Raw genomic sequence first — 18059 nt, forward strand, 5'->3', positions numbered from 1 at the left:
GAACGCTGCCTCCGCGACAGGGCGGAGGACCGGAGGGCGTCCCAGGATCGTGCGCCCTGGGCCCTGACGCCTCGGAGCACTCCCTGCTCCGAGCGGGCCCGATGTGGTGGAAGCTCGGGAGCGCGGGAGCCGGGGGAAGGCCGCGGGCCAGCGGCTCGGGGGTCCCCGATCCGAGCCCCGCGGCCCCGGGCTGGCGGTGACGGCTGCAATCCGGCGGGCACGGCCGGGCCGGGCCGGGCTCTTGGGGCAGCCAGGCGCCTCCTTCGGCGTCTACGGCCATACCACCCTGAACGCGCCCGATCTCGTCTGATCTCGGAAGCTAAGCAGGGTCGGGCCTGGTTAGTACTTGGATGGGAGACCGCCTGGGAATACCGGGTGCTGTAGGCTTTTTCTTTGGCTTTTTGCTTTTTCTTTCCTTTTCTTCCAGACGGAGTCTCGCTCTGTCGCCCAGGCTGGAGTGCAGCGGCGCCATCTCGGCTCACTGCAAGCTCCGCCTCCCGGGCTCACGCCATTCCCCGGCCTCAGCCTCCCGAGTAGCTGGGCCTACAGGCGCCCGCCACCACGCCCGGCTAATTTTTTCTATTTTTCCTAGAGACGGGGTTTCACCCTGTCAGCCGGGATGGTCTCGAGCTCCTGACCTCGTGATCCACCCGCCTCGGCCTCCCAGAGTGCTGGGATTACAGGCGGGAGCCAGCGCGCCCGCCCGGCCTGCTGTAGGCTCTTTTGGCTTCCCCGCTGCCTCCCTTCCCCCTACAGTCGCCATGCTTGCCAACCTCCCCTGACTCTGCTCCCCCTTTACCGCCCACCTACACCCCCGCCGCAGCCGCAGCCGGGGTCCTCCTCCTGGGGCTCCGCCCCTACTGCACGCCGGGCAGCAGCATCCCACCGCTTCCGCCTCGCCGCCGCCCCGCCAGGAGCCCGGCTCCAGCCTTCCCGGGAGGGCAGGGGGCCGGACCCCAAAGGCGCAGCCGCGGGTTCCCTGCCGTTCGCGGTACCTTCCCGCTCCCGGAACGCCCAGGCGATTCAATTCACCCGTCGGGCGCCGTCGTCGCACCCTTCCAAACCGGGGGAAGGGGCGGGCAGGGGCAGCGGGAACCACAGACGCCAGCCAAGACCTCGGCTCCAGAACGCATGGGCTGCTTTACCCGGGGGAAGGACGTTGCTTCGCCAGCCACCAGGAAAACAGTCCCTGTGCACCCGGGATTCCCAATGCCCCCCACTTCGTGTCGACGACTCCAGTCCCGAGGACACGCCAGAGACCCAGGCCTCCGGGCCCGCCCGGGGCCACGGCTCCCGCCAAACGGGCGGGCACGCTCTGCAAATCTCGGGGCCCGCCGCAAGGCACCCAGAGCACAGGGAGGTGCCAAGAAAGGCAGGAGCCTACGAAACCCACCTCCAAAGCAAGCAATTCATCCAAGAAAAAGCCCGTCTCCGCGCTCCGTTGCTCCTCTCGCACGGACCGCCTGGCCCCCGTGTTCTGGCGCAGCCCAAGCCCCCTCCACCCTACCCCGGCCTGCTCAAGAGGGCGCTGCCTAACGGAGCCGGGCGCTTCCTCTCTAAGGCTCTATCGCTCTCGCTCTCTAGCTCCCTCCGCCTCTCTCTTCTAGGTTTCCCCCTGGACCTCGCGCTACTTCTGTCGTTTTCCCTCTGTCTCTCTGTCTCTCTCTCTCTCTTTCTCTGTCCCTCTCTCTTTCTCAGCCTCTCTGTCTGTCTCCTTCCCTCTCGCCCTCGCCTGTCTCTCTCGATCGCTGTCTCTCTCCCTCCCTCGGTTTCTATCTCTCCATCCATCTCGTCCTTGCTCTCCTCCAAGCCGCGTGTGTGTGTGCGTGCGCGTGCGTGTGCGTGTGCGTGCGTGTGTGTCTGTGTGTGTGTGTGTCTCTGTGTGTCTGTGTCTGTGTGTGTGTGTGTGTGTGTCCGCGCGAGCGCGTGCGAGCGCGCCCGCGTGTTGTCTCTGTGTGGGGGAGTGGATTTGCTCCTGGTGGTGGTGGGGTGTGTCTGGGTTTCTCTCAGGCCCTCTCACCCGAGATCAGGCCGCCGCCTCTAGTGCCAGCGCGGGGCAAAACAGGGCCACCCCCCGACCGGCTACACCCCACGCCCTCTTGCCCCCCGGCCGGGTCTTGGTCGGGACAAGCGACCGTGGTGGGGGCGTTGTGAGAGAAAGGCCCCGCGCGGCTGGGCCGGCTGTTCGCCTTGGGCCAGCCCTGACGGCTCTGGGTGGGTGGGGCAAGAGGGGGCCTCGCAGGAGCCCCTGTGCGGCGAGGGATCCAGAACGCTGCCTCCGCGACAGGGCGGAGGACCGGAGGGCGTCCCAGGATCGTGCGCCCTGGGCCCTGACGCCTCGGAGCACTCCCTGCTCCGAGCGGGCCCGATGTGGTGGAAGCTCGGGAGCGCGGGAGCCGGGGGAAGGCCGCGGGCCAGCGGCTCGGGGGTCCCCGATCCGAGCCCCGCGGCCCCGGGCTGGCGGTGACGGCTGCAATCCGGCGGGCACGGCCGGGCCGGGCCGGGCTCTTGGGGCAGCCAGGCGCCTCCTTCGGCGTCTACGGCCATACCACCCTGAACGCGCCCGATCTCGTCTGATCTCGGAAGCTAAGCAGGGTCGGGCCTGGTTAGTACTTGGATGGGAGACCGCCTGGGAATACCGGGTGCTGTAGGCTTTTTCTTTGGCTTTTTGCTTTTTCTTTCCTTTTCTTCCAGACGGAGTCTCGCTCTGTCGCCCAGGCTGGAGTGCAGCGGCGCCATCTCGGCTCACTGCAAGCTCCGCCTCCCGGGCTCACGCCATTCCCCGGCCTCAGCCTCCTGAGTAGCTGGGCCTACAGGCGCCCGCCACCACGCCCGGCTAATTTTTTCTATTTTTCCTAGAGACGGGGTTTCACCCTGTCAGCCGGGATGGTCTCGAGCTCCTGACCTCGTGATCCACCCGCCTCGGCCTCCCAGAGTGCTGGGATTACAGGCGGGAGCCAGCGCGCCCGCCCGGCCTGCTGTAGGCTCTTTTGGCTTCCCCGCTGCCTCCCTTCCCCCTACAGTCGCCATGCTTGCCAACCTCCCCTGACTCTGCTCCCCCTTTACCGCCCACCTACACCCCCGCCGCAGCCGCAGCCGGGGTCCTCCTCCTGGGGCTCCGCCCCTACTGCACGCCGGGCAGCAGCATCCCACCGCTTCCGCCTCGCCGCCGCCCCGCCAGGAGCCCGGCTCCAGCCTTCCCGGGAGGGCAGGGGGCCGGACCCCAAAGGCGCAGCCGCGGGTTCCCTGCCGTTCGCGGTACCTTCCCGCTCCCGGAACGCCCAGGCGATTCAATTCACCCGTCGGGCGCCGTCGTCGCACCCTTCCAAACCGGGGGAAGGGGCGGGCAGGGGCAGCGGGAACCACAGACGCCAGCCAAGACCTCGGCTCCAGAACGCATGGGCTGCTTTACCCGGGGGAAGGACGTTGCTTCGCCAGCCACCAGGAAAACAGTCCCTGTGCACCCGGGATTCCCAATGCCCCCCACTTCGTGTCGACGACTCCAGTCCCGAGGACACGCCAGAGACCCAGGCCTCCGGGCCCGCCCGGGGCCACGGCTCCCGCCAAACGGGCGGGCACGCTCTGCAAATCTCGGGGCCCGCCGCAAGGCACCCAGAGCACAGGGAGGTGCCAAGAAAGGCAGGAGCCTACGAAACCCACCTCCAAAGCAAGCAATTCATCCAAGAAAAAGCCCGTCTCCGCGCTCCGTTGCTCCTCTCGCACGGACCGCCTGGCCCCCGTGTTCTGGCGCAGCCCAAGCCCCCTCCACCCTACCCCGGCCTGCTCAAGAGGGCGCTGCCTAACGGAGCCGGGCGCTTCCTCTCTAAGGCTCTATCGCTCTCGCTCTCTAGCTCCCTCCGCCTCTCTCTTCTAGGTTTCCCCCTGGACCTCGCGCTACTTCTGTCGTTTTCCCTCTGTCTCTCTGTCTCTCTCTCTCTCTTTCTCTGTCCCTCTCTCTTTCTCAGCCTCTCTGTCTGTCTCCTTCCCTCTCGCCCTCGCCTGTCTCTCTCGATCGCTGTCTCTCTCCCTCCCTCGGTTTCTATCTCTCCATCCATCTCGTCCTTGCTCTCCTCCAAGCCGCGTGTGTGTGTGCGTGCGCGTGCGTGTGCGTGTGCGTGCGTGTGTGTCTGTGTGTGTGTGTGTCTCTGTGTGTCTGTGTGTGTGTGTGTGTGTGTGTGTCCGCGCGAGCGCGTGCGAGCGCGCCCGCGTGTTGTCTCTGTGTGGGGGAGTGGATTTGCTCCTGGTGGTGGTGGGGTGTGTCTGGGTTTCTCTCAGGCCCTCTCACCCGAGATCAGGCCGCCGCCTCTAGTGCCAGCGCGGGGCAAAACAGGGCCACCCCCCGACCGGCTACACCCCACGCCCTCTTGCCCCCCGGCCGGGTCTTGGTCGGGACAAGCGACCGTGGTGGGGGCGTTGTGAGAGAAAGGCCCCGCGCGGCTGGGCCGGCTGTTCGCCTTGGGCCAGCCCTGACGGCTCTGGGTGGGTGGGGCAAGAGGGGGCCTCGCAGGAGCCCCTGTGCGGCGAGGGATCCAGAACGCTGCCTCCGCGACAGGGCGGAGGACCGGAGGGCGTCCCAGGATCGTGCGCCCTGGGCCCTGACGCCTCGGAGCACTCCCTGCTCCGAGCGGGCCCGATGTGGTGGAAGCTCGGGAGCGCGGGAGCCGGGGGAAGGCCGCGGGCCAGCGGCTCGGGGGTCCCCGATCCGAGCCCCGCGGCCCCGGGCTGGCGGTGACGGCTGCAATCCGGCGGGCACGGCCGGGCCGGGCCGGGCTCTTGGGGCAGCCAGGCGCCTCCTTCGGCGTCTACGGCCATACCACCCTGAACGCGCCCGATCTCGTCTGATCTCGGAAGCTAAGCAGGGTCGGGCCTGGTTAGTACTTGGATGGGAGACCGCCTGGGAATACCGGGTGCTGTAGGCTTTTTCTTTGGCTTTTTGCTTTTTCTTTCCTTTTCTTCCAGACGGAGTCTCGCTCTGTCGCCCAGGCTGGAGTGCAGCGGCGCCATCTCGGCTCACTGCAAGCTCCGCCTCCCGGGCTCACGCCATTCCCCGGCCTCAGCCTCCTGAGTAGCTGGGCCTACAGGCGCCCGCCACCACGCCCGGCTAATTTTTTCTATTTTTCCTAGAGACGGGGTTTCACCCTGTCAGCCGGGATGGTCTCGAGCTCCTGACCTCGTGATCCACCCGCCTCGGCCTCCCAGAGTGCTGGGATTACAGGCGGGAGCCAGCGCGCCCGCCCGGCCTGCTGTAGGCTCTTTTGGCTTCCCCGCTGCCTCCCTTCCCCCTACAGTCGCCATGCTTGCCAACCTCCCCTGACTCTGCTCCCCCTTTACCGCCCACCTACACCCCCGCCGCAGCCGCAGCCGGGGTCCTCCTCCTGGGGCTCCGCCCCTACTGCACGCCGGGCAGCAGCATCCCACCGCTTCCGCCTCGCCGCCGCCCCGCCAGGAGCCCGGCTCCAGCCTTCCCGGGAGGGCAGGGGGCCGGACCCCAAAGGCGCAGCCGCGGGTTCCCTGCCGTTCGCGGTACCTTCCCGCTCCCGGAACGCCCAGGCGATTCAATTCACCCGTCGGGCGCCGTCGTCGCACCCTTCCAAACCGGGGGAAGGGGCGGGCAGGGGCAGCGGGAACCACAGACGCCAGCCAAGACCTCGGCTCCAGAACGCATGGGCTGCTTTACCCGGGGGAAGGACGTTGCTTCGCCAGCCACCAGGAAAACAGTCCCTGTGCACCCGGGATTCCCAATGCCCCCCACTTCGTGTCGACGACTCCAGTCCCGAGGACACGCCAGAGACCCAGGCCTCCGGGCCCGCCCGGGGCCACGGCTCCCGCCAAACGGGCGGGCACGCTCTGCAAATCTCGGGGCCCGCCGCAAGGCACCCAGAGCACAGGGAGGTGCCAAGAAAGGCAGGAGCCTACGAAACCCACCTCCAAAGCAAGCAATTCATCCAAGAAAAAGCCCGTCTCCGCGCTCCGTTGCTCCTCTCGCACGGACCGCCTGGCCCCCGTGTTCTGGCGCAGCCCAAGCCCCCTCCACCCTACCCCGGCCTGCTCAAGAGGGCGCTGCCTAACGGAGCCGGGCGCTTCCTCTCTAAGGCTCTATCGCTCTCGCTCTCTAGCTCCCTCCGCCTCTCTCTTCTAGGTTTCCCCCTGGACCTCGCGCTACTTCTGTCGTTTTCCCTCTGTCTCTCTGTCTCTCTCTCTCTCTTTCTCTGTCCCTCTCTCTTTCTCAGCCTCTCTGTCTGTCTCCTTCCCTCTCGCCCTCGCCTGTCTCTCTCGATCGCTGTCTCTCTCCCTCCCTCGGTTTCTATCTCTCCATCCATCTCGTCCTTGCTCTCCTCCAAGCCGCGTGTGTGTGTGCGTGCGCGTGCGTGTGCGTGTGCGTGCGTGTGTGTCTGTGTGTGTGTGTGTCTCTGTGTGTCTGTGTGTGTGTGTGTGTGTGTGTGTCCGCGCGAGCGCGTGCGAGCGCGCCCGCGTGTTGTCTCTGTGTGGGGGAGTGGATTTGCTCCTGGTGGTGGTGGGGTGTGTCTGGGTTTCTCTCAGGCCCTCTCACCCGAGATCAGGCCGCCGCCTCTAGTGCCAGCGCGGGGCAAAACAGGGCCACCCCCCGACCGGCTACACCCCACGCCCTCTTGCCCCCCGGCCGGGTCTTGGTCGGGACAAGCGACCGTGGTGGGGGCGTTGTGAGAGAAAGGCCCCGCGCGGCTGGGCCGGCTGTTCGCCTTGGGCCAGCCCTGACGGCTCTGGGTGGGTGGGGCAAGAGGGGGCCTCGCAGGAGCCCCTGTGCGGCGAGGGATCCAGAACGCTGCCTCCGCGACAGGGCGGAGGACCGGAGGGCGTCCCAGGATCGTGCGCCCTGGGCCCTGACGCCTCGGAGCACTCCCTGCTCCGAGCGGGCCCGATGTGGTGGAAGCTCGGGAGCGCGGGAGCCGGGGGAAGGCCGCGGGCCAGCGGCTCGGGGGTCCCCGATCCGAGCCCCGCGGCCCCGGGCTGGCGGTGACGGCTGCAATCCGGCGGGCACGGCCGGGCCGGGCCGGGCTCTTGGGGCAGCCAGGCGCCTCCTTCGGCGTCTACGGCCATACCACCCTGAACGCGCCCGATCTCGTCTGATCTCGGAAGCTAAGCAGGGTCGGGCCTGGTTAGTACTTGGATGGGAGACCGCCTGGGAATACCGGGTGCTGTAGGCTTTTTCTTTGGCTTTTTGCTTTTTCTTTCCTTTTCTTCCAGACGGAGTCTCGCTCTGTCGCCCAGGCTGGAGTGCAGCGGCGCCATCTCGGCTCACTGCAAGCTCCGCCTCCCGGGCTCATGCCATTCCCCGGCCTCAGCCTCCCGAGTAGCTGGGCCTACAGGCGCCCGCCACCACGCCCGGCTAATTTTTTCTATTTTTCCTAGAGACGGGGTTTCACCCTGTCAGCCGGGATGGTCTCGAGCTCCTGACCTCGTGATCCACCCGCCTCGGCCTCCCAGAGTGCTGGGATTACAGGCGGGAGCCAGCGCGCCCGCCCGGCCTGCTGTAGGCTCTTTTGGCTTCCCCGCTGCCTCCCTTCCCCCTACAGTCGCCATGCTTGCCAACCTCCCCTGACTCTGCTCCCCCTTTACCGCCCACCTACACCCCCGCCGCAGCCGCAGCCGGGGTCCTCCTCCTGGGGCTCCGCCCCTACTGCACGCCGGGCAGCAGCATCCCACCGCTTCCGCCTCGCCGCCGCCCCGCCAGGAGCCCGGCTCCAGCCTTCCCGGGAGGGCAGGGGGCCGGACCCCAAAGGCGCAGCCGCGGGTTCCCTGCCGTTCGCGGTACCTTCCCGCTCCCGGAACGCCCAGGCGATTCAATTCACCCGTCGGGCGCCGTCGTCGCACCCTTCCAAACCGGGGGAAGGGGCGGGCAGGGGCAGCGGGAACCACAGACGCCAGCCAAGACCTCGGCTCCAGAACGCATGGGCTGCTTTACCCGGGGGAAGGACGTTGCTTCGCCAGCCACCAGGAAAACAGTCCCTGTGCACCCGGGATTCCCAATGCCCCCCACTTCGTGTCGACGACTCCAGTCCCGAGGACACGCCAGAGACCCAGGCCTCCGGGCCCGCCCGGGGCCACGGCTCCCGCCAAACGGGCGGGCACGCTCTGCAAATCTCGGGGCCCGCCGCAAGGCACCCAGAGCACAGGGAGGTGCCAAGAAAGGCAGGAGCCTACGAAACCCACCTCCAAAGCAAGCAATTCATCCAAGAAAAAGCCCGTCTCCGCGCTCCGTTGCTCCTCTCGCACGGACCGCCTGGCCCCCGTGTTCTGGCGCAGCCCAAGCCCCCTCCACCCTACCCCGGCCTGCTCAAGAGGGCGCTGCCTAACGGAGCCGGGCGCTTCCTCTCTAAGGCTCTATCGCTCTCGCTCTCTAGCTCCCTCCGCCTCTCTCTTCTAGGTTTCCCCCTGGACCTCGCGCTACTTCTGTCGTTTTCCCTCTGTCTCTCTGTCTCTCTCTCTCTCTTTCTCTGTCCCTCTCTCTTTCTCAGCCTCTCTGTCTGTCTCCTTCCCTCTCGCCCTCGCCTGTCTCTCTCGATCGCTGTCTCTCTCCCTCCCTCGGTTTCTATGTCTCCATCCATCTCGTCCTTGCTCTCCTCCAAGCCGCGTGTGTGTGTGCGTGCGCGTGCGTGTGCGTGTGCGTGCGTGTGTGTCTGTGTGTGTGTGTGTCTCTGTGTGTCTGTGTGTGTGTGTGTGTGTGTGTGTGTCCGCGCGAGCGCGTGCGAGCGCGCCCGCGTGTTGTCTCTGTGTGGGGGAGTGGATTTGCTCCTGGTGGTGGTGGGGTGTGTCTGGGTTTCTCTCAGGCCCTCTCACCCGAGATCAGGCCGCCGCCTCTAGTGCCAGCGCGGGGCAAAACAGGGCCACCCCCCGACCGGCTACACCCCACGCCCTCTTGCCCCCCGGCCGGGTCTTGGTCGGGACAAGCGACCGTGGTGGGGGCGTTGTGAGAGAAAGGCCCCGCGCGGCTGGGCCGGCTGTTCGCCTTGGGCCAGCCCTGACGGCTCTGGGTGGGTGGGGCAAGAGGGGGCCTCGCAGGAGCCCCTGTGCGGCGAGGGATCCAGAACGCTGCCTCCGCGACAGGGCGGAGGACCGGAGGGCGTCCCAGGATCGTGCGCCCTGGGCCCTGACGCCTCGGAGCACTCCCTGCTCCGAGCGGGCCCGATGTGGTGGAAGCTCGGGAGCGCGGGAGCCGGGGGAAGGCCGCGGGCCAGCGGCTCGGGGGTCCCCGATCCGAGCCCCGCGGCCCCGGGCTGGCGGTGACGGCTGCAATCCGGCGGGCACGGCCGGGCCGGGCCGGGCTCTTGGGGCAGCCAGGCGCCTCCTTCGGCGTCTACGGCCATACCACCCTGAACGCGCCCGATCTCGTCTGATCTCGGAAGCTAAGCAGGGTCGGGCCTGGTTAGTACTTGGATGGGAGACCGCCTGGGAATACCGGGTGCTGTAGGCTTTTTCTTTGGCTTTTTGCTTTTTCTTTCCTTTTCTTCCAGACGGAGTCTCGCTCTGTCGCCCAGGCTGGAGTGCAGCGGCGCCATCTCGGCTCACTGCAAGCTCCGCCTCCCGGGCTCACGCCATTCCCCGGCCTCAGCCTCCCGAGTAGCTGGGCCTACAGGCGCCCGCCACCACGCCCGGCTAATTTTTTCTATTTTTCCTAGAGACGGGGTTTCACCCTGTCAGCCGGGATGGTCTCGAGCTCCTGACCTCGTGATCCACCCGCCTCGGCCTCCCAGAGTGCTGGGATTACAGGCGGGAGCCAGCGCGCCCGCCCGGCCTGCTGTAGGCTCTTTTGGCTTCCCCGCTGCCTCCCTTCCCCCTACAGTCGCCATGCTTGCCAACCTCCCCTGACTCTGCTCCCCCTTTACCGCCCACCTACACCCCCGCCGCAGCCGCAGCCGGGGTCCTCCTCCTGGGGCTCCGCCCCTACTGCACGCCGGGCAGCAGCATCCCACCGCTTCCGCCTCGCCGCCGCCCCGCCAGGAGCCCGGCTCCAGCCTTCCCGGGAGGGCAGGGGGCCGGACCCCAAAGGCGCAGCCGCGGGTTCCCTGCCGTTCGCGGTACCTTCCCGCTCCCGGAACGCCCAGGCGATTCAATTCACCCGTCGGGCGCCGTCGTCGCACCCTTCCAAACCGGGGGAAGGGGCGGGCAGGGGCAGCGGGAACCACAGACGCCAGCCAAGACCTCGGCTCCAGAACGCATGGGCTGCTTTACCCGGGGGAAGGACGTTGCTTCGCCAGCCACCAGGAAAACAGTCCCTGTGCACCCGGGATTCCCAATGCCCCCCACTTCGTGTCGACGACTCCAGTCCCGAGGACACGCCAGAGACCCAGGCCTCCGGGCCCGCCCGGGGCCACGGCTCCCGCCAAACGGGCGGGCACGCTCTGCAAATCTCGGGGCCCGCCGCAAGGCACCCAGAGCACAGGGAGGTGCCAAGAAAGGCAGGAGCCTACGAAACCCACCTCCAAAGCAAGCAATTCATCCAAGAAAAAGCCCGTCTCCGCGCTCCGTTGCTCCTCTCGCACGGACCGCCTGGCCCCCGTGTTCTGGCGCAGCCCAAGCCCCCTCCACCCTACCCCGGCCTGCTCAAGAGGGCGCTGCCTAACGGAGCCGGGCGCTTCCTCTCTAAGGCTCTATCGCTCTCGCTCTCTAGCTCCCTCCGCCTCTCTCTTCTAGGTTTCCCCCTGGACCTCGCGCTACTTCTGTCGTTTTCCCTCTGTCTCTCTGTCTCTCTCTCTCTCTTTCTCTGTCCCTCTCTCTTTCTCAGCCTCTCTGTCTGTCTCCTTCCCTCTCGCCCTCGCCTGTCTCTCTCGATCGCTGTCTCTCTCCCTCCCTCGGTTTCTATCTCTCCATCCATCTCGTCCTTGCTCTCCTCCAAGCCGCGTGTGTGTGTGCGTGCGCGTGCGTGTGCGTGTGCGTGCGTGTGTGTCTGTGTCTGTGTGTGTCTCTGTGTGTCTGTGTGTGTGTGTGTGTGTGTGTGTGTCCGCGCGAGCGCGTGCGAGCGCGCCCGCGTGTTGTCTCTGTGTGGGGGAGTGGATTTGCTCCTGGTGGTGGTGGGGTGTGTCTGGGTTTCTCTCAGGCCCTCTCACCCGAGATCAGGCCGCCGCCTCTAGTGCCAGCGCGGGGCAAAACAGGGCCACCCCCCGACCGGCTACACCCCACGCCCTCTTGCCCCCCGGCCGGGTCTTGGTCGGGACAAGCGACCGTGGTGGGGGCGTTGTGAGAGAAAGGCCCCGCGCGGCTGGGCCGGCTGTTCGCCTTGGGCCAGCCCTGACGGCTCTGGGTGGGTGGGGCAAGAGGGGGCCTCGCAGGAGCCCCTGTGCGGCGAGGGATCCAGAACGCTGCCTCCGCGACAGGGCGGAGGACCGGAGGGCGTCCCAGGATCGTGCGCCCTGGGCCCTGACGCCTCGGAGCACTCCCTGCTCCGAGCGGGCCCGATGTGGTGGAAGCTCGGGAGCGCGGGAGCCGGGGGAAGGCCGCGGGCCAGCGGCTCGGGGGTCCCCGATCCGAGCCCCGCGGCCCCGGGCTGGCGGTGACGGCTGCAATCCGGCGGGCACGGCCGGGCCGGGCCGGGCTCTTGGGGCAGCCAGGCGCCTCCTTCGGCGTCTACGGCCATACCACCCTGAACGCGCCCGATCTCGTCTGATCTCGGAAGCTAAGCAGGGTCGGGCCTGGTTAGTACTTGGATGGGAGACCGCCTGGGAATACCGGGTGCTGTAGGCTTTTTCTTTGGCTTTTTGCTTTTCCTTTCCTTTTCTTCCAGACGGAGTCTCGCTCTGTCGCCCAGGCTGGAGTGCAGCGGCGCCATCTCGGCTCACTGCAAGCTCCGCCTCCCGGGCTCACGCCATTCCCCGGCCTCAGCCTCCCGAGTAGCTGGGCCTACAGGCGCCCGCCACCACGCCCGGCTAATTTTTTCTATTTTTCCTAGAGATGGGGTTTCACCCTGTCAGCCGGGATGGTCTCGAGCTCCTGACCTCGTGATCCACCCGCCTCGGCCTCCCAGAGTGCTGGGATTACAGGCGGGAGCCAGCGCGCCCGCCCGGCCTGCTGTAGGCTCTTTTGGCTTCCCCGCTGCCTCCCTTCCCCCTACAGTCGCCATGCTTGCCAACCTCCCCTGACTCTGCTCCCCCTTTACCGCCCACCTACACCCCCGCCGCAGCCGCAGCCGGGGTCCTCCTCCTGGGGCTCCGCCCCTACTGCACGCCGGGCAGCAGCATCCCACCGCTTCCGCCTCGCCGCCGCCCCGCCAGGAGCCCGGCTCCAGCCTTCCCGGGAGGGCAGGGGGCCGGACCCCAAAGGCGCAGCCGCGGGTTCCCTGCCGTTCGCGGTACCTTCCCGCTCCCGGAACGCCCAGGCGATTCAATTCACCCGTCGGGCGCCGTCGTCGCACCCTTCCAAACCGGGGGAAGGGGCGGGCAGGGGCAGCGGGAACCACAGACGCCAGCCAAGACCTCGGCTCCAGAACGCATGGGCTGCTTTACCCGGGGGAAGGACGTTGCTTCGCCAGCCACCAGGAAAACAGTCCCTGTGCACCCGGGATTCCCAATGCCCCCCACTTCGTGTCGACGACTCCAGTCCCGAGGACACGCCAGAGACCCAGGCCTCCGGGCCCGCCCGGGGCCACGGCTCCTGCTAAACGGGCGGGCACGCTCTGCAAATCTCGGGGCCCGCCGCAAGGCACCCAGAGCACAGGGAGGTGCCAAGAAAGGCAGGAGCCTACGAAACCCACCTCCAAAGCAAGCAATTCATCCAAGAAAAAGCCCGTCTCCGCGCTCCGTTGCTCCTCTCGCACGGACCGCCTGGCCCCCGTGTTCTGGCGCAGCCCAAGCCCCCTCCACCCTACCCCGGCCTGCTCAAGAGGGCGCTGCCTAACGGAGCCGGGCGCTTCCTCTCTAAGGCTCTATCGCTCTCGCTCTCTAGCTCCCTCCGCCTCTCTCTTCTAGGTTTCCCCCTGGACCTCGCGCTACTTCTGTCGTTTTCCCTCTGTCTCTCTGTCTCTCTCTCTCTCTTTCTCTGTCCCTCTCTCTTTCTCAGCCTCTCTGTCTGTCTCCTTCCCTCTCGCCCTCGCCTGTCTCTCTCGATCGCTGTCTCTCTCCCTCCCTCGGTTTCTATCTCTCCATCCATCTCGTCCTTGCTCTCCTCCAAGCCGCGTGTGTGTGTGCGTGCGCGTGCGTGTGCGTGTGCGTGCGTGTGTGTCTGTGTGTGTCTCTGTGTGTCTGTGTGTGTGTGTGTGTGTGTGTGTGTCCGCGCGAGCGCGTGCGAGCGCGCCCGCGTGTTGTCTCTGTGTGGGGGAGTGGATTTGCTCCTGGTGGTGGTGGGGTGTGTCTGGGTTTCTCTCAGGCCCTCTCACCCGAGATCAGGCCGCCGCCTCTAGTGCCAGCGCGGGGCAAAACAGGGCCACCCCCCGACCGGCTACACCCCACGCCCTCTTGCCCCCCGGCCGGGTCTTGGTCGGGACAAGCGACCGTGGTGGGGGCGTTGTGAGAGAAAGGCCCCGCGCGGCTGGGCCGGCTGTTCGCCTTGGGCCAGCCCTGACGGCTCTGGGTGGGTGGGGCAAGAGGGGGCCTCGCAGGAGCCCCTGTGCGGCGAGGGATCCAGAACGCTGCCTCCGCGACAGGGCGGAGGACCGGAGGGCGTCCCAGGATCGTGCGCCCTGGGCCCTGACGCCTCGGAGCACTCCCTGCTCCGAGCGGGCCCGATGTGGTGGAAGCTCGGGAGCGCGGGAGCCGGGGGAAGGCCGCGGGCTGGCGGTGACGGCTGCAATCCGGCGGGCACGGCCGGGCCGGGCCGGGCTCTTGGGGCAGCCAGGCGCCTCCTTCGGCGTCTACGGCCATACCACCCTGAACGCGCCCGATCTCGTCTGATCTCGGAAGCTAAGCAGGGTCGGGCCTGGTTAGTACTTGGATGGGAGACCGCCTGGGAATACCGGGTGCTGTAGGCTTTTTCTTTGGCTTTTTGCTTTTTCTTTCCTTTTCTTCCAGACGGAGTCTCGCTCTGTCGCCCAGGCTGGAGTGCAGCGGCGCCATCTCGGCTCACTGCAAGCTCCGCCTCCCGGGCTCACGCCATTCCCCGGCCTCAGCCTCCCGAGTAGCTGGGCCTACAGGCGCCCGCCACCACGCCCGGCTAATTTTTTCTATTTTTCCTAGAGACGGGGTTTCACCCTGTCAGCCGGGATGGTCTCGAGCTCCTGACCTCGTGATCCACCCGCCTCGGCCTCCAAGAGTGCTGGGATTACAGGCGGGAGCCAGCGCGCCCGCCCGGCCTGCTGTAGGCTCTTTTGGCTTCCCCGCTGCCTCCCTTCCCCCTACAGTCGCCATGCTCGCCAACCTCCCCTGACTCTGCTCCCCCTTTACCGCCCACATACACCCCCGCCGCAGCCGCAGCCGGGGTCCTCCTCCTGGGGCTCCGCCCCTACTGCACGCCGGGCAGCAGCATCCCACCGCTTCCGCCTCGCCGCCGCCCCGCCAGGAGCCCGGCTCCAGCCTTCCCGGGAGGGCAGGGGGCCGGACCCCAAAGGCGCAGCCGCGGGTTCCCTGCCGTTCGCGGTACCTTCCCGCTCCCGGAACGCCCAGGCGATTCAATTCACCCGTCGGGCGCCGTCGTCGCACCCTTCCAAACCGGGGGAAGGGGCGGGCAGGGGCAGCGGGAACCACAGACGCCAGCCAAGACCTCGGCTCCAGAACGCATGGGCTGCTTTACCCGGGGGAAGGACGTTGCTTCGCCAGCCACCAGGAAAACAGTCCCTGTGCACCCGGGATTCCCAATGCCCCCCACTTCGTGTCGACGACTCCAGTCCCGAGGACACGCCAGAGACCCAGGCCTCCGGGCCCGCCCGGGGCCACGGCTCCCGCCAAACGGGCGGGCACGCTCTGCAAATCTCGGGGCCCGCCGCAAGGCACCCAGAGCACAGGGAGGTGCCAAGAAAGGCAGGAGCCTACGAAACCCACCTCCAAAGCAAGCAATTCATCCAAGAAAAAGCCCGTCTCCGCGCTCCGTTGCTCCTCTCGCACGGACCGCCTGGCCCCCGTGTTCTGGCGCAGCCCAAGCCCCCTCCACCCTACCCCGGCCTGCTCAAGAGGGCGCTGCCTAACGGAGCCGGGCGCTTCCTCTCTAAGGCTCTATCGCTCTCGCTCTCTAGCTCCCTCCGCCTCTCTCTTCTAGGTTTCCCCCTGGACCTCGCGCTACTTCTGTCGTTTTCCCTCTGTCTCTCTGTCTCTCTCTCTCTCTTTCTCTGTCCCTCTCTCTTTCTCAGCCTCTCTGTCTGTCTCCTTCCCTCTCGCCCTCGCCTGTCTCTCTCGATCGCTGTCTCTCTCCCTCCCTCGGTTTCTATCTCTCCATCCATCTCGTCCTTGCTCTCCTCCAAGCCGCGTGTGTGTGTGCGTGCGCGTGCGTGTGCGTGTGCGTGCGTGTGTGTCTGTGTCTGTGTGTGTCTCTGTGTGTCTGTGTCTGTGTGTGTGTGTGTGTGTGTCCGCGCGAGCGCGTGCGAGCGCGCCCGCGTGTTGTCTCTGTGTGGGGGAGTGGATTTGCTCCTGGTGGTGGTGGGGTGTGTCTGGGTTTCTCTCAGGCCCTCTCACCCGAGATCAGGCCGCCGCCTCTAGTGCCAGCGCGGGGCAAAACAGGGCCACCCCCCGACCGGCTACACCCCACGCCCTCTTGCCCCCCGGCCGGGTCTTGGTCGGGACAAGCGACCGTGGTGGGGGCGTTGTGAGAGAAAGGCCCCGCGCGGCTGGGCCGGCTGTTCGCCTTGGGCCAGCCCTGACGGCTCTGGGTGGGTGGGGCAAGAGGGGGCCTCGCAGGAGCCCCTGTGCGGCGAGGGATCCAGAACGCTGCCTCCGCGACAGGGCGGAGGACCGGAGGGCGTCCCAGGATCGTGCGCCCTGGGCCCTGACGCCTCGGAGCACTCCCTGCTCCGAGCGGGCCCGATGTGGTGGAAGCTCGGGAGCGCGGGAGCCGGGGGAAGGCCGCGGGCTGGCGGTGACGGCTGCAATCCGGCGGGCACGGCCGGGCCGGGCCGGGCTCTTGGGGCAGCCAGGCGCCTCCTTCGGCGTCTACGGCCATACCACCCTGAACGCGCCCGATCTCGTCTGATCTCGGAAGCTAAGCAGGGTCGGGCCTGGTTAGTACTTGGATGGGAGACCGCCTGGGAATACCGGGTGCTGTAGGCTTTTTCTTTGGCTTTTTGCTTTTTCTTTCCTTTTCTTCCAGACGGAGTCTCGCTCTGTCGCCCAGGCTGGAGTGCAGCGGCGCCATCTCGGCTCACTGCAAGCTCCGCCTCCCGGGCTCACGCCATTCCCCGGCCTCAGCCTCCCGAGTAGCTGGGCCTACAGGCGCCCGCCACCACGCCCGGCTAATTTTTTCTATTTTTCCTAGAGACGGGGTTTCACCCTGTCAGCCGGGATGGTCTCGAGCTCCTGACCTCGTGATCCACCCGCGTCGGCCTCCAAGAGTGCTGGGATTACAGGCGGGAGCCAGCGCGCCCGCCCGGCCTGCTGTAGGCTCTTTTGGCTTCCCCGCTGCCTCCCTTCCCCCTACAGTCGCCATGCTCGCCAACCTCCCCTGACTCTGCTCCCCCTTTACCGCCCACATACACCCCCGCCGCAGCCGCAGCCGGGGTCCTCCTCCTGGGGCTCCGCCCCTACTGCACGCCGGGCAGCAGCATCCCACCGCTTCCGCCTCGCCGCCGCCCCGCCAGGAGCCCGGCTCCAGCCTTCCCGGGAGGGCAGGGGGCCGGACCCCAAAGGCGCAGCCGCGGGTTCCCTGCCGTTCGCGGTACCTTCCCGCTCCCGGAACGCCCAGGCGATTCAATTCACCCGTCGGGCGCCGTCGTCGCACCCTTCCAAACCGGGGGAAGGGGCGGGCAGGGGCAGCGGGAACCACAGACGCCAGCCAAGACCTCGGCTCCAGAACGCATGGGCTGCTTTACCCGGGGGAAGGACGTTGCTTCGCCAGCCACCAGGAAAACAGTCCCTGTGCACCCGGGATTCCCAATGCCCCCCACTTCGTGTCGACGACTCCAGTCCCGAGGACACGCCAGAGACCCAGGCCTCCGGGCCCGCCCGGGGCCACGGCTCCCGCCAAACGGGCGGGCACGCTCTGCAAATCTCGGGGCCCGCCGCAAGGCACCCAGAGCACAGGGAGGTGCCAAGAAAGGCAGGAGCCTACGAAACCCACCTCCAAAGCAAGCAATTCATCCAAGAAAAAGCCCGTCTCCGCGCTCCGTTGCTCCTCTCGCACGGACCGCCTGGCCCCCGTGTTCTGGCGCAGCCCAAGCCCCCTCCACCCTACCCCGGCCTGCTCAAGAGGGCGCTGCCTAACGGAGCCGGGCGCTTCCTCTCTAAGGCTCTATCGCTCTCGCTCTCTAGCTCCCTCCGCCTCTCTCTTCTAGGTTTCCCCCTGGACCTCGCGCTACTTCTGTCGTTTTCCCTCTGTCTCTCTGTCTCTCTCTCTCTCTTTCTCTGTCCCTCTCTCTTTCTCAGCCTCTCTGTCTGTCTCCTTCCCTCTCGCCCTCGCCTGTCTCTCTCGATCGCTGTCTCTCTCCCTCCCTCGGTTTCTATCTCTCCATCCATCTCGTCCTTGCTCTCCTCCAAGCCGCGTGTGTGTGTGCGTGCGCGTGCGTGTGCGTGTGCGTGCGTGTGTGTCTGTGTCTGTGTGTGTCTCTGTGTGTCTGTGTCTGTGTGTGTGTGTGTGTGTGTCCGCGCGAGCGCGTGCGAGCGCGCCCGCGTGTTGTCTCTGTGTGGGGGAGTGGATTTGCTCCTGGTGGTGGTGGGGTGTGTCTGGGTTTCTCTCAGGCCCTCTCACCCGAGATCAGGCCGCCGCCTCTAGTGCCAGCGCGGGGCAAAACAGGGCCACCCCCCGACCGGCTACACCCCACGCCCTCTTGCCCCCCGGCCGGGTCTTGGTCGGGACAAGCGACCGTGGTGGGGGCGTTGTGAGAGAAAGGCCCCGCGCGGCTGGGCCGGCTGTTCGCCTTGGGCCAGCCCTGACGGCTCTGGGTGGGTGGGGCAAGAGGGGGCCTCGCAGGAGCCCCTGTGCGGCGAGGGATCCAGAACGCTGCCTCCGCGACA

General features: G+C 67.3%; 8 non-coding genes across 8 annotated transcripts; all 8 read left to right on the forward strand.

Annotated features, from left to right (window-relative positions):
- The first annotated feature begins 268 nt into the window (after window positions 1–268).
- On the forward strand, window positions 269–387 carry LOC129138383 (5S ribosomal RNA). The gene has a single exon (XR_008541618.1). It is a non-coding gene; the product is annotated as a 5S ribosomal RNA (ribosomal RNA).
- A 2148-nt stretch (window positions 388–2535) lies between these two features.
- Window positions 2536–2654, forward strand: LOC129138382 (5S ribosomal RNA). Its single transcript, XR_008541617.1, has one exon. It is a non-coding gene; the product is annotated as a 5S ribosomal RNA (ribosomal RNA).
- A 2146-nt stretch (window positions 2655–4800) lies between these two features.
- LOC129138381 (5S ribosomal RNA) lies at window positions 4801–4919 on the forward strand. Its single transcript, XR_008541616.1, has one exon. It is a non-coding gene; the product is annotated as a 5S ribosomal RNA (ribosomal RNA).
- Window positions 4920–7065: 2146 nt separating this feature from the next.
- Window positions 7066–7184, forward strand: LOC129138380 (5S ribosomal RNA). Its single transcript, XR_008541615.1, has one exon. It is a non-coding gene; the product is annotated as a 5S ribosomal RNA (ribosomal RNA).
- A 2148-nt stretch (window positions 7185–9332) lies between these two features.
- On the forward strand, window positions 9333–9451 carry LOC129138379 (5S ribosomal RNA). The gene has a single exon (XR_008541614.1). It is a non-coding gene; the product is annotated as a 5S ribosomal RNA (ribosomal RNA).
- Window positions 9452–11599: 2148 nt separating this feature from the next.
- Window positions 11600–11718, forward strand: LOC129138378 (5S ribosomal RNA). The gene has a single exon (XR_008541613.1). It is a non-coding gene; the product is annotated as a 5S ribosomal RNA (ribosomal RNA).
- Window positions 11719–13817: 2099 nt separating this feature from the next.
- Window positions 13818–13936, forward strand: LOC129138376 (5S ribosomal RNA). Its single transcript, XR_008541611.1, has one exon. It is a non-coding gene; the product is annotated as a 5S ribosomal RNA (ribosomal RNA).
- A 2105-nt stretch (window positions 13937–16041) lies between these two features.
- On the forward strand, window positions 16042–16160 carry LOC129138375 (5S ribosomal RNA). The gene has a single exon (XR_008541609.1). It is a non-coding gene; the product is annotated as a 5S ribosomal RNA (ribosomal RNA).
- The last annotated feature ends 1899 nt before the right edge of the window (window positions 16161–18059 follow it).

Source organism: Pan troglodytes, chromosome 1 (genome assembly GCF_028858775.2).
Source record: "Pan troglodytes isolate AG18354 chromosome 1, NHGRI_mPanTro3-v2.0_pri, whole genome shotgun sequence".
In the NCBI taxonomy this organism is placed as follows: Eukaryota; Metazoa; Chordata; class Mammalia; order Primates; family Hominidae; genus Pan; species Pan troglodytes.